The 11782-nt window shown below is 46.1% G+C and overlaps 1 pseudogene; it reads right to left on the reverse strand.

Annotated features, from left to right (window-relative positions):
• Positions 1-1659: 1659 nt before the first annotated feature.
• LOC129460984 (C-terminal-binding protein 2-like) lies at positions 1660-3190 on the reverse strand (annotated as a pseudogene).
• Positions 3191-11782: the final 8592 nt, after the last annotated feature.

Genomic DNA, 11782 nt, shown 5'->3' on the forward strand with positions numbered 1-11782 from the left:
CAATGGCACGATCTCGGCTCACCACAACCTCCATCTCCTGGGTTCAAGCGATTCTCCTGCCTCAGCCTCCCAAGTAGCTGAGATTATAGGCATGCACTACCATGCCTGGCTAATTTTGTGTTTCTAGTAGAGACGGGATTTCTCCATGTTGGTCAGGCTGGTCTCAAACTGCCGATCCCAGGTGATCTGCCCGCCTCGGTCTCTCAAAGTGCTGGGATTACAGGCATGAGCCACCGTGCCTGGAAAATAGGCCATCTTTTTAAACAAAAAGGCAATGATTCACAAAAGTCTGTGAATAGAACATGTAACTAGTTGATACAAATCTAATAGGATTTGTTAAAAATCAATCAAATCTAATACATCTGAAGTATTCTTGTATAAAATACCACATGAAGAAAAGAAGACTTTATTAATGTCTTAAAAAAATGGGTTTCTTCATAGACAATATGACAAGTTACCATTAAAAACCTTTCGGGAGACATAAGGAAATGCAACATTATTCTTCCTGAACACTTTTAGTTCAAGACTTTCCACTCAATAAAATAGGAAAGGATCTGAAATTGAGAAAATGTATTTGAGTACAAACAGCTTGTGAAACGTAATACCCCCTTTTTTTTTTTTTTTGCATCACAGGGTTTTAATGAACTTACAACCAACTTGCCCACTCAGTATGCAATTCAGATGTGAGTGAGGGGCCGGGCGCAGTGGCTTATGCCTGTACTCCCAGCACTTTGGAAGGCCAAGGCGGGTGAATCACCTGAGGTCAGGAGTTCGAGACCAGTCTGGCCAACTAAAAATAAAAAAATTAGCTGGGTGTGGTGGCGTACGCTTGTAATCCTAGGTACTTGGGAGGCTGAGGCAGGAGAATTGCTTGAACCTTGGAGGCAGAGATTGCAGTGAGTCCAGATCTCACCATTGCACCCCAGCCTGGGTGACAGAGCAAGACTCCATCTCAAAACAGAACAAAACAAAAAAAACAGATGTGAGAGGAGAGAGGTGTCTCACAGGAGCCTGTACTGTCTTCAATCCTATGTGTGCAGGTATCTACCACAGGCAAACAGTTTCGCCTCATTTTGTAGTAATATGATCTTGCTACTAGCAAAAAGAGGTAAACAGCCCCTGTAGAATGAAGGCACGAGAGTCACAGGATGAAGCTTTCCTCTTAATATTTTTTAATTTGATGTTTGAACTCTTTTTTTTTTTTTTTTCCCTTGAGACAGTCTTGCTCTTTCGCCCAGGCTAGAGTGTAGTGGCACGATCTTGGCTTTCTGCAACCTCCACCTCCTGGGTTCAAACAATTCCTGCCTCAGCCTCCGGAGTAGCTGGGATTACAGGTGCTCGCCATCACACCCAGCTAATTTTTGTATTTTTAGTAGAGACGGGGTTTCACCATGTTGGCCAGGCTGGTCTTGAACTCCTTACCTCAGGTGATCCACCCGCCTCCAGCTCCCAAGTGCTGGGATTACAGGCGTGAGCCACCGCGCATGGCCTGATGTTTGAACTCTCAATGCAGCATTCTAGAGAAGGGTGTTCGGGACCTCCTGTGCCCAAGGGACTGATAAAGAAAAAAGCTCTATTTATTATTTGAGTTTTGATGCACAGATGAAAAACTTAATACACAGTAACGGAAGTCGGTTGTTAGTAAGTCACATCCTAGTCTTTCAGCACTTCCATAAGCAGATGATATCTTCAGTTGTCTAGCTCTTGTAATTTCAGCACTGCAACATCAATGATGCCTATGTCCAGAATCAGTTAAAAATACCGTAATTTTTTTCTCTTAGTTCATCTATTTTTCACTGGCTCATGATCCCAAGTGTATCTGAATGATTACCTTTGGGCATTCTCTGCTATTGCTTATTAGGGTGCTCTCGATTGTCCCCATGTTTTGTGGGCTGGTTGGGAGGGGGAGCTCGGGAAGGATGTGTCACTCTCGGGAGGTTGTAAGTCATTGGGACGCCTCCAGGGATGATTCCTTCCATGGCTGCAGGAAGTCCTCCTGGAGCCACACCCACGATGCCTGGCAGATATCTGTATGTTGTACCGTTGAGCTCCGGATGAATTGCTTGCTGGTCTGTTGCTGACCAAGGCGCTGATGTGACAATTCCTTGTTCACACAGTTTCTTAAGCTTTCTGGGACGCGACCTGTGATGGCTCCGCGGATCTCGGTGGCAGCTGCCTCCTTCATCTCCAGTGACGCCTGCTTACTTTCCCAGGCAGTGTGAGGAGTGAAGATGAGATTTGGCGCATCTTTCAATGGAGCCTGGGCAAAGCTAAAGGGCTCCGATTCGTGCAAGCCAAGGGCTGCCCCTCGTATCCTGTCCTCCTTGAGAACCTGTGCTAAGGCTTTCTTGTCCACCAGGCCACCGCGGGCAGCATTCACAAGGAATGTTCCCTGTCTCATCTGTTTTATAGTAAAGTCATTGATGAGGTGGTGGTTATGTTCATTGAGATTGCAGTGCAAGGAGATGCGGTCACTCTGATACAGCAAACCCTGCAGGGTGTATCAGGGTCCCCTCTGCACGCCCTGGGACCGCTCTATCCCGTCCTACAAGTAGGGGTCATAAAATAACGACGCTGATTCCAAAGGCCTTGGCTCGAACTGCAACCGCCTGCCCTGTGCAACTGAAGCCCATGAGGCCTAGCATCTCCCACAAATGAGGGCTACTCCTGAGGCCACCTTGAGGATCTGCTCCATGCTCTGAACCCGCGTGCCTTCCCACAGTGCCTGGTACAGCCACGTGTTCCTCTGGCACAGATTGAGGATGTGGCAGATAGTGGAGTCGGCTGCCTCTTCCACGGCTGCGGAGGGGATATTGCACATAGTAATCCGGAGCTCGCTGGCAGCCTTGATGTCCACGTTGTCGTAGCCACTTGCCTATCCACACGATCACTCTCAGGGCCTTGAACTTCTCCAGGTCCTCCCTTGTTTAGAATCTTCTAGTGGATCTCCTGCGTGGACTGTGTGTCACAGAAGGCCACAGTGGCCAGGTCCTTCAGGGTGGGCATCTCCACGGTGTGGTCACAGCCATCCAGTGGCGCCAGCAGCAGGAGGGGGTGCAGGGGGCTGTTCGTGATCTGGGAGTGGATAGCTTCACAAATTCTTTCCAATCGCTGTCTCGTGATTTTGTGCTTATCCACCAGGGCCATTCTTTATGGAACTTTGCAACTCTCAGATCAAAAGGCAAAGCAGGCCTGGCATGGTGGCTCATGCCTGTAATCCCAGCACTTGAGAGGCCAAGGCAGGCAGATCACTTGAGGTCAGGAGTTTGAGACCAGCCTGGCCAATATGGGGAAACACTATCTTTACTAAAAATATAAAAATTAGCTGGGCATGGTGGCATGCTCCTGTAATCCTAGCTACTTGGGAGGCTGAGGCAGGAGAATCGCTTGAACCCGGGAGTCAGAGGTTGCCATGAGCTGAGATCATGCCACTGCACTCCAGCCTGAGTGACAGAGTGAGACTCTGTCTGCAAAAACCAAACCAAAACAAACAACAACAACAAAACAAAAGGCAAAGCAGTCCTCTAAAAACTTACGGAAACTTGCAGGAGTGTGTGTGCATGATGCCACTATGAACCCAATATATATCTGTCCACAGACTCTATAGTTCACAGGATGAACTGTCCATCTTTTTTTTTCTTTCTTTCTTTCTGTCTTTTTGTCGCCGGGCTGGAGTGCAGTGGCGCGATCTCAGCTCACTGCAATCTCCACCTCCCGGGTTCAAGCGATTGTCCTGCCTCAGCCTCATGAGTAGCTGGGATTACAGGTGCGTACCACCACACCTGGCTAATTTTTGTATTTTAGTAGAGACGGGGTTTCACCATGTTGGACAGGATGGTCTTGATCATCTGAACTCGTGATCCACCTGCCTTGGCCTCCCAAAGTGCTCGGATTACAGGTGTGAGCCACTAGCTGTCCATCTTTTTAAGGGAATGCAGCTTCATTAGTTCAAAAACATTTAAGGTGATGAAACCCTCGTCCTGGGCAGTGAGCATCCACAGCGGAAAGGCTCCCACCCCTCCCACCACACCTCAAGGCTGTGCTGCCTCAGTTCAGCGCAGCATGGCTCCTGGTTCAGTCCCTCGCTCCTCGGGCCGCTCCCAAGCCACCTTAAAATGACACAGTGAATTTGGATTATTATTATGTTTTTTTTTTCAGATGGAGTCTTGTAGTTGTCGCCCAGGCTGGAGTGTAGTGGCACAATTTCAGCTCACTGCAACCTCCGCCTCCTGGGTTCAAGCAATTGTCCTGCCTCAGCCTCCCAAGCTGCTGGGATTACAGGCACCTGCTACCACGCCCAGGAATATTTGTATTTTTGGTAGAGATGGGGTTTCACCATGTTGGCCAGGCTGGTCTTGAACTCCTGACCTCAAGTGATCCACCCTCCTTGGCCTCCCAAAGTGCTAAGATTACAGGTATCAGCCACCAAGCCTGGTCTAAACATTTATTTTTTTTAATTTATTTTTTCTTTTTCTTTTTTTTTTTTTTTTTTTTTTTGAGACAGAGTCTTGCTCTGTTGCCCAGGCTGGAGTGCACTGGCATGATCTCACCTTACTGCATCCTCTGCCTCCCGGGTTCAAGTGATTCTCCTGCCTCAGCCTCCAGAGTAGCTGGGACTACAGGTGCCCGCCACCATGCCCAGCTAATTTTTGTTCTTTTAGTAGAGACGGGGTTTCACCATATTGGCGAGGCTGATGTCAAACTCCTGACCTTGTGATCTGCCTGCCTCGGCCTCCTAAAGTGCTGGGATTACAGGCGTGAGCCACTGCGCCCGGCTGTTTTTTATTTTTTTTGAGACGGACTCTTGGCTCACTGCAACCTCTGCCTCCTGGGTTCAAGCGATTCTCCTGCCTCAGCCTCCTGACTAACTGGGATTACAGGCATGTGCCACCATGCCTGGTTAATTTTTGTATTTTTCGTAGAGATGGGGTTTCACCATGTTGGTCACACTAGTCTCAAACTCCTGACCTGGTTATCTGCCTGCCTCAGCCTCCCAAAGCGCTGGGATTACAGGCATGAGCCACCGCGCCCGGCCCCAAACATTTATTATTAATTATTTCTTATATTTCCAGGATCTACTATATATTTTTTATATTTTCATTTTATTTTTCATTAAGAAGTAATAATTGCATGTATTTATGGGGTACAATTTGATGTGTACATTGTATATATCGTGATGGGTACACAATGACGTGTACATTGTGGAATGATTGAATCAGCTTTTCCAAGTGTGTTTCCTTCTCAGCACCTCCAAACCTCTCTTCAAGTTAGCCCCAGGCCTTGAGAGAAACAAAGTGCTCTCCCTTAAACTGGGTTCCTTTGATTCCCAGTGGAAAGTTGAGTCACAGAGGGAGGCTCTCTTTCATGTGCTTGGGTTTCATTCACTTTTATCAGCTGGACACTGCCACAGGGGCTAATTGCTCCCACTCCCTTCCCCAGGTTCTGGGTTATTGTTCATGATTACAGTGGATTTCAATTTTTCTTCTTGAAATAAAGTACATGGAATTTATCTTTATGCACTATCACGCTATCCCCAAGTGGCTGAGGCATGCTCTAATCTGCCATCTTGGAGGAAGAAAAGTTTTACGTTTGATATCACAGTTTACATATAATTTGTATCAATTAACAAATTATTGTAGCTATGGGTGTTTTGTAGTAGTTTTGTCTTTTTTTTTTTTTTTAAGTCAGAGTCTTCCTCTGTTGCCCAGGCTGGAGTGCAGTGGCGTGATCTCGGCTCACTGCCACCTCCACCTTCCAGGTTCAAGCAATTCTGCCTCAGCCTCCCAAGTAGCTGGGACTACAGGTGCGTGTCATCATGCCTGGCTAATTTTTTGTAGTTTTAGTAGAGATGGGGTTTCACCATGCTGGGCAGGCTGGTCTTGAACTCCTGAGGTTGTGATCCCCCTGCCTGGGCCTCCCAAGTGCTGGGATTATAGGCGTGAGCCACCACACCTGGCCCCCAGTTTTGTCTTTTAATCTTCAAACTAGAGAGAGAATTGATTTACACCTCACCATTACAGTATTAGAGTGTTGTGAATTTCACGATGTACTTATTTTTTACTTGTAAGTTCGTTTTCGTTTTTTTGGTTTTTTTTTGAGATGGAGTCTCATTCTGTCATCCAGGCCGGAGTGCAGTGGTGCGATCTCTGCTCACTGCAACCTCCGCCTTGCGGGTTCAAGCAAATCTCCTGCCTCAGCTTCCTGAGTAGCTGGATTATAGGCGTGTGCCACCACGCACAGCTAATTTTTGTATTTTTAGTAGAGACAGGGTTTCACCAGGTTGGCCAGGCTGGTCTTGGACTTCGTCAGTGATCTGCCTGCCTTGGCCTTCCAAAGTGCTGGGATTACAGGCGTGAGCCACCGCGGCCAGCCCTTTTTTTCTGAGACGGAGTCTCGCACTGTCGCCTAGGCTGGAGTGCAGTGTTGCAATTTTGGCTCATTGCAACCCCCGACTCCTGGGTTCAAGCGATTCTTCTGCCTCAGCCTCCCAAGTAGCTGGGATTACAGGCACCCACCACCACACCCGGCTAATTTTTTTTTTGTATTTTAGTAGAGACAGGGTTTCACTATGTTGGCCAGGCTGGTCTCGCACTCCTGACCTCATGATCAGCTCGCCTCAGCCTCCCAAACTATTGGGAATATAGGCGTGAGCCACTGCGCCTGTCCCCCATCTTAGACATTTTAATGTGTACTGTTCAGTGGTATTAAATACATTCATAATGTTGTGCAACCATCACCACCACCCATCTTTATAATTCTTTTCATCCTGTCATAATGAAAATCTGTACCCATTAAACAATGAACTCCCCATTCTTCTTTTCTGCTAAAAACCATAATTCTACTGTCTCTATGATATTGACTACTTTAAGTACCTTGTATAAGTGGAATCATATAGTATTTGTCTTTTTGTGACTGGAATATTTCACTTAGCATTATGTGCTCAAAGTTCATCCATGTTGTAGCCTATTACAGAATGTCCTTCATTTTTAAGGCCTAATACTATTCCACTGTATGTATATACCACATTTTGCTTACCTATTCATCTATCTATAGACACTGGGGTTGCCTCCATGTTTTCAGTATTATGAATAACGCTGCTATAAACATAAGTGTTTGAGTCCTTTCTTTCAATTCTTTTAACTATATACTCAGAAATGGAATTGTTGAATCATATGGTAGTTGTAGGTTTAATGTTTTTCTCTTTTCTTTTGGAGACAGGGTCTCTCTCTGTTGCCCAGATAGGAGTGCAGTGGTGAGACCACAGCTCACTGCAGCCTCAACCTCTAGGGTTCAAGCAATCCTCCCACCTTGACCTCCTGAGCAGCCTTCTGAAGAGGCAAGGGCTGAAGTTGCTGTGGACTAATATGAATATGCTGCTGGAAACTTGGGATAACTTGGATCTGTGCCACTGCTAACATTATCATGACATTATCAAGAATTCAGGGAGTGGTGGCTGATGCCTGTAATCCCAGCACTTTGGGAGGCTGAGGTGGGCAGATCACTTGAGGTCAGGAGTTCAAGACCATCCTGGCCAACATGGTGAAACCCTGTATCTACCAAAAATACAAAAATTAGCTGGGTGTGGTGGCAGGTGCCTGTAATCCCAACTACTTAGGAGGCTGAGGCACAAGAATTGCTTGAACCTGGGAGGTGGAGGTTGCAGTGAGCTGAGATCTCGCCACTGCACTCCAGCCTGGGCAACAGAGCAAGACTCAAAAAGTCTGGCCAGGCACGGTGGCTCATGCCTGTAATCCCAGCACTTTGGGAGGCCAAGGCAGGTGGATCACCTGAGGTCGGGAGTTTGAGATAGCCCCACCAACACGGAGAAGTGCTGTCTCTACTAAAAATACAAAATTATCCAAGCATGGTGGTGTATGCCTGTAATCCCAGCTACTTGGGAGGCTGAGGCAAGAGAATCATGCCACTGCACTCCAGCGTGGGCAACAAGAGCAAAACTCCGTCTCAAAAAAAAAAAAAAAAGTTGACTTAGGGGCATAAAGTACAGGTGCACGCCACCACAGCCAGCTAATTTTTATATTTTTTGTAGAGGTTGCCCAGGCTGGTCTCGAACTCCTGGGCTCAAGAGATCCCCTCGTAAGCGGCTGGGCGCGGTGGCTCACGCCTGTAATCCCAGCACATGGGGAGGCCAAGGTGGGCGGATCACAAGGTCAGGAGATTGAGACCATCCTGGCTAACACGGTGAAACCCCATCTCTACTAAAAATACAAAAAAATTAGCCGGGCGTGGTGGCGGGCGCCTGTAGTCCCAGCTACTTGGGAGGCTGAGGCAGGATAATGGCGTGAACCCAGGAGGTGGAGCTTGCAGTGAGCTGAGGTCGCGCCACTGTACTCTAGCCTGGGTGACACAGCCAGACTCCATCTCAAAAAAAAAAAAAAAAAAAAAGAGATCCCCTCGCCTCAGCCTCCTAAAGTGCTATGTTTAATTTTTTGAGGAACTACTCTAATTTTTTCCACAGTGGCTGCACCATTTTACACCCACATCAATAGGGCATAAGAGTTCCCATTTTTTTTTTTTTTTTTTTTTTTTTTTGGAGACGGAGTCTTGCTCTGTCATCCAGACTGGAGTGCAGTGGCTAATTTTTTTGTATTTTGTAGAGACAGGATTTCACCATGTTGCCCAGGCAGGTCTCGAACTCCTGAGCTCAGGCAATCTGCCTGTCTTGGCCTTCCAAAGTGTTAGGATTACAGGCATGAGCCACTGTGCCAGGCCAGGTTCCCATTTCTTTTTATCCTTGTAAACACTTGTTATTTTCTGTATTTTGTTTAATAGCTATCCTAATGGGTGAGTTGGTAATCACATTTTAGTTTTGATTTGCAAAGCACTAGCACATGAAAAAATCTTGGGCCAGGTGCAGTGGCTAACGCCTGTAATCCCAACACTTTGGGAGGTCGGGCAGATCACCTGAGGTCAGGAGTTTGAGACCAGCCTGGCCAACATGGCGAATCCTCATCTCTACTAAAAATACAAAAATTAGCCAGGCATGGTGGTGTGCGCCTGTAATCCCAGCTACTCGGGAGGCTGAGGCAGAGAATTGCTTGAACCTGGGAAGCAGAGGTTGCAGTGAGCCTAGATTGTGCTGCTGCACTGCAGCCTGGGCGACACAGCCAGACTCTCTCAAAACAAAAAACAAACAAAAACATCTTTGGATAAATGGCTATTTAAGTCATTTACCCTTTTGATCTGGTTGTTTGCTTTCTTGTTGAGTATTAGGAATTTTCTATATGTTTTGGATATTGATCGCACATCAGATACATGAATAACTTCAAATAGTGACTTTGTCTAACATCTCAGTTTTCAGAATTTCAGTATAATTGTTAAAAATAAATCAATTAGGGCCAGGTGCGGTGGCTCACACCTGTAATCCCAGCACTTTGGAAGGCCGAGGCGGGCGGATCACGAGGTCAGGAGATCGAGACCATCCTGGCTAACACAGTGAAACCCCGTCTCTACTAGAAAATACAAAAAATTAGCCAGGCATGGTGGTGGGAACCTGTAGTCCCAGCTACTCGGGAGGCTGATGCAGGAAAATGGTGTGAACCCAGGAGGCAGAGCTTGCAGTGAGCTGAGATTGTGCCACTGCACTCTAGCCTGGGCAACAGAGCAAGACTCTGTCTCAAAAAAAAAAAAAAAACCAATTAGTTAAATGCAAATGGGGTAGACATAAAAAGACTTTTCATGTAATTTGACATCTTACCATTATGTTACTTAATTAATAGATACTTACTAAATGTCTTCGTTGTTACCAGATAAGATTAAAAAACCAAAATATGGATTGTTGAACACAAATGTTTGTTCTTGGCATTTTAAATCTTATAAAAACGCTAAATAGGCCAGGTGTGGTGGCTCACGCTTGTAATCCCAGCACTTTGGGAGGCCAAGGCGGATGGATCATGAGGTCAAGAGTTCAAGACCAGCCTTGCTAACATGGGGAAACCCCGTCTCTACTAAAAATACAAAAATTAGCTGGGTATGGTGGTGGGGGCCTGTAATCCCAGCTACTTGGGAGGCTGAGGCAGAGAATTGCTTGAACCTGGGAGGCAGAGGTTGAAGTGAGCTGAGATGGCGCCACTGCACTCCAGCCTGGCAGACAGAGTGAGACTCCATCTAAAAAAAAAAAAAGGAAAAGAAGCAATAGGACAGAGAGATGTAAAGAAAGTTATTAATATGAAGATACATTTTTGGTAAGGCAAGTTAAAAGCAAAAGAGAATGACTTTGTATGAGAAAGAATTTTATGTGATAAATATTGGTCCTAAAGTGATTTTTTTTTTTTTTTTTTTTTTTTTAAAGAAAGCACAGGACAAAGTGGAAAGTCAAAGCATGTTGTCAAAGGTCTGAATAAGTTGTGATAAAGTTAGTGGAGACAGAGATCTGAATTACCCCATTACCAGTGGCGTATTCATACGAGACCACAGAAACTTCAGCCCATGCCTTCTCAGAAGAAAGAATTCAACTGAGGGGAAGCAGAAAAAGAGACCAAGGCAAGTTTCAGAGCACAAGTGGAAGTTTATTTTAAAAGGCTTTAGAACAGTAAAGAAAGGAAAATTCACTTGGAAGAGAGCCAAGCAGATGCCTGAAGGTCCAAGAGAGAAAAGACCAAAAAAAAAAAAAGTCTTTGCCTGGTGCAGTGGCTCACGCCTGTAATCCCAGCAGTTTGGGAGGCTGAGGAGGGTGGGTCACAAGGTCGGGAGATTGAGACCATCCTGGCCAACATGGTGAAACCCCATCTCTACTAAAAATACAAAAATTAGCTGGACGTGCTGATGTGCACCTGTAATCCCAGCTACTTGTGAGGCTGAGGCAAGAGAATCGCTTGAACCTGGGAGGTGGAGGTTGCAGTGAGCCGAGATCACGCCACTGAACTCCAGCTTGGGTGACAGAGCAAGGCTTTGTCTCGAAAAAAAAAGACTTTAACCTTGATCCTAGGACTTTATAGATTCACCTCTTTCCCATGATTCTTCCCTTAGGGTGGGCTCCCCAGTGCACAGTGCTTTCCTTACCCTTGGGAAATGAGCACATGCAGCATGTTTAGGGAGTTACATACATGCCCATCTGAGGCGTTTTTCCTTTATCTGGTGGCATGTGCCCCTGGAAGGTCATGTCACCATTTTGTCTCTTAACACACATGGCCAAGAAGCTGCTTCTCCCTGGGACTGCATTCAGTTAACACTTTTAATGTTAACAGGTGTGGACCATCAGGAGCTTGTCCCTCCTTGGAATTATCTTTTTTTTTTCTTTTTGAGACGGAGTCTCACTCCATCACCCAGGCTGGAGTGCCATGATGCAATCTCAGCTCACTGCCTCTCGGGTTCAAGTGATTCTCCTGTCTCAGCCTCCCGAGTAGCTGGGACTACAGGCATACGCCACCATGCCTGGCTAATTTTTGTATTTTTAGTAGAGACAAAGTTTCATCATGTTGGTCAGGATGGTCTTGAACTCCTGACCTCAAATGATCCGCCCGCCTTGGCCTCCCATAGTGCTAAGATTACAGGTGTGAGGCACTGCACCCGGCAGAATTATCATTTTTAAAGAGGCAATGTCAAAACTGCCAAACTATTACCTGACATTCCTAGTTGGTGGGCAGAGAGCCCTCACCTGCCTTGCTCATGCCTAACTACATGTAACTATAAAATTCATGAAGGATAAATTTATGCAAGAAATCTTGTGTGTGACCAAGTTGGCTATAATTAGAAGACAATTATTTGTCTAAATATTTAGCTTTGATATTAAAAATACACTAATATAAAATGGCCAGGCACGATG

The sequence above is a fragment of the Symphalangus syndactylus genome, chromosome 13 (assembly GCF_028878055.3).
Source record: "Symphalangus syndactylus isolate Jambi chromosome 13, NHGRI_mSymSyn1-v2.1_pri, whole genome shotgun sequence".
NCBI lineage: Eukaryota > Metazoa > Chordata > Mammalia > Primates > Hylobatidae > Symphalangus > Symphalangus syndactylus.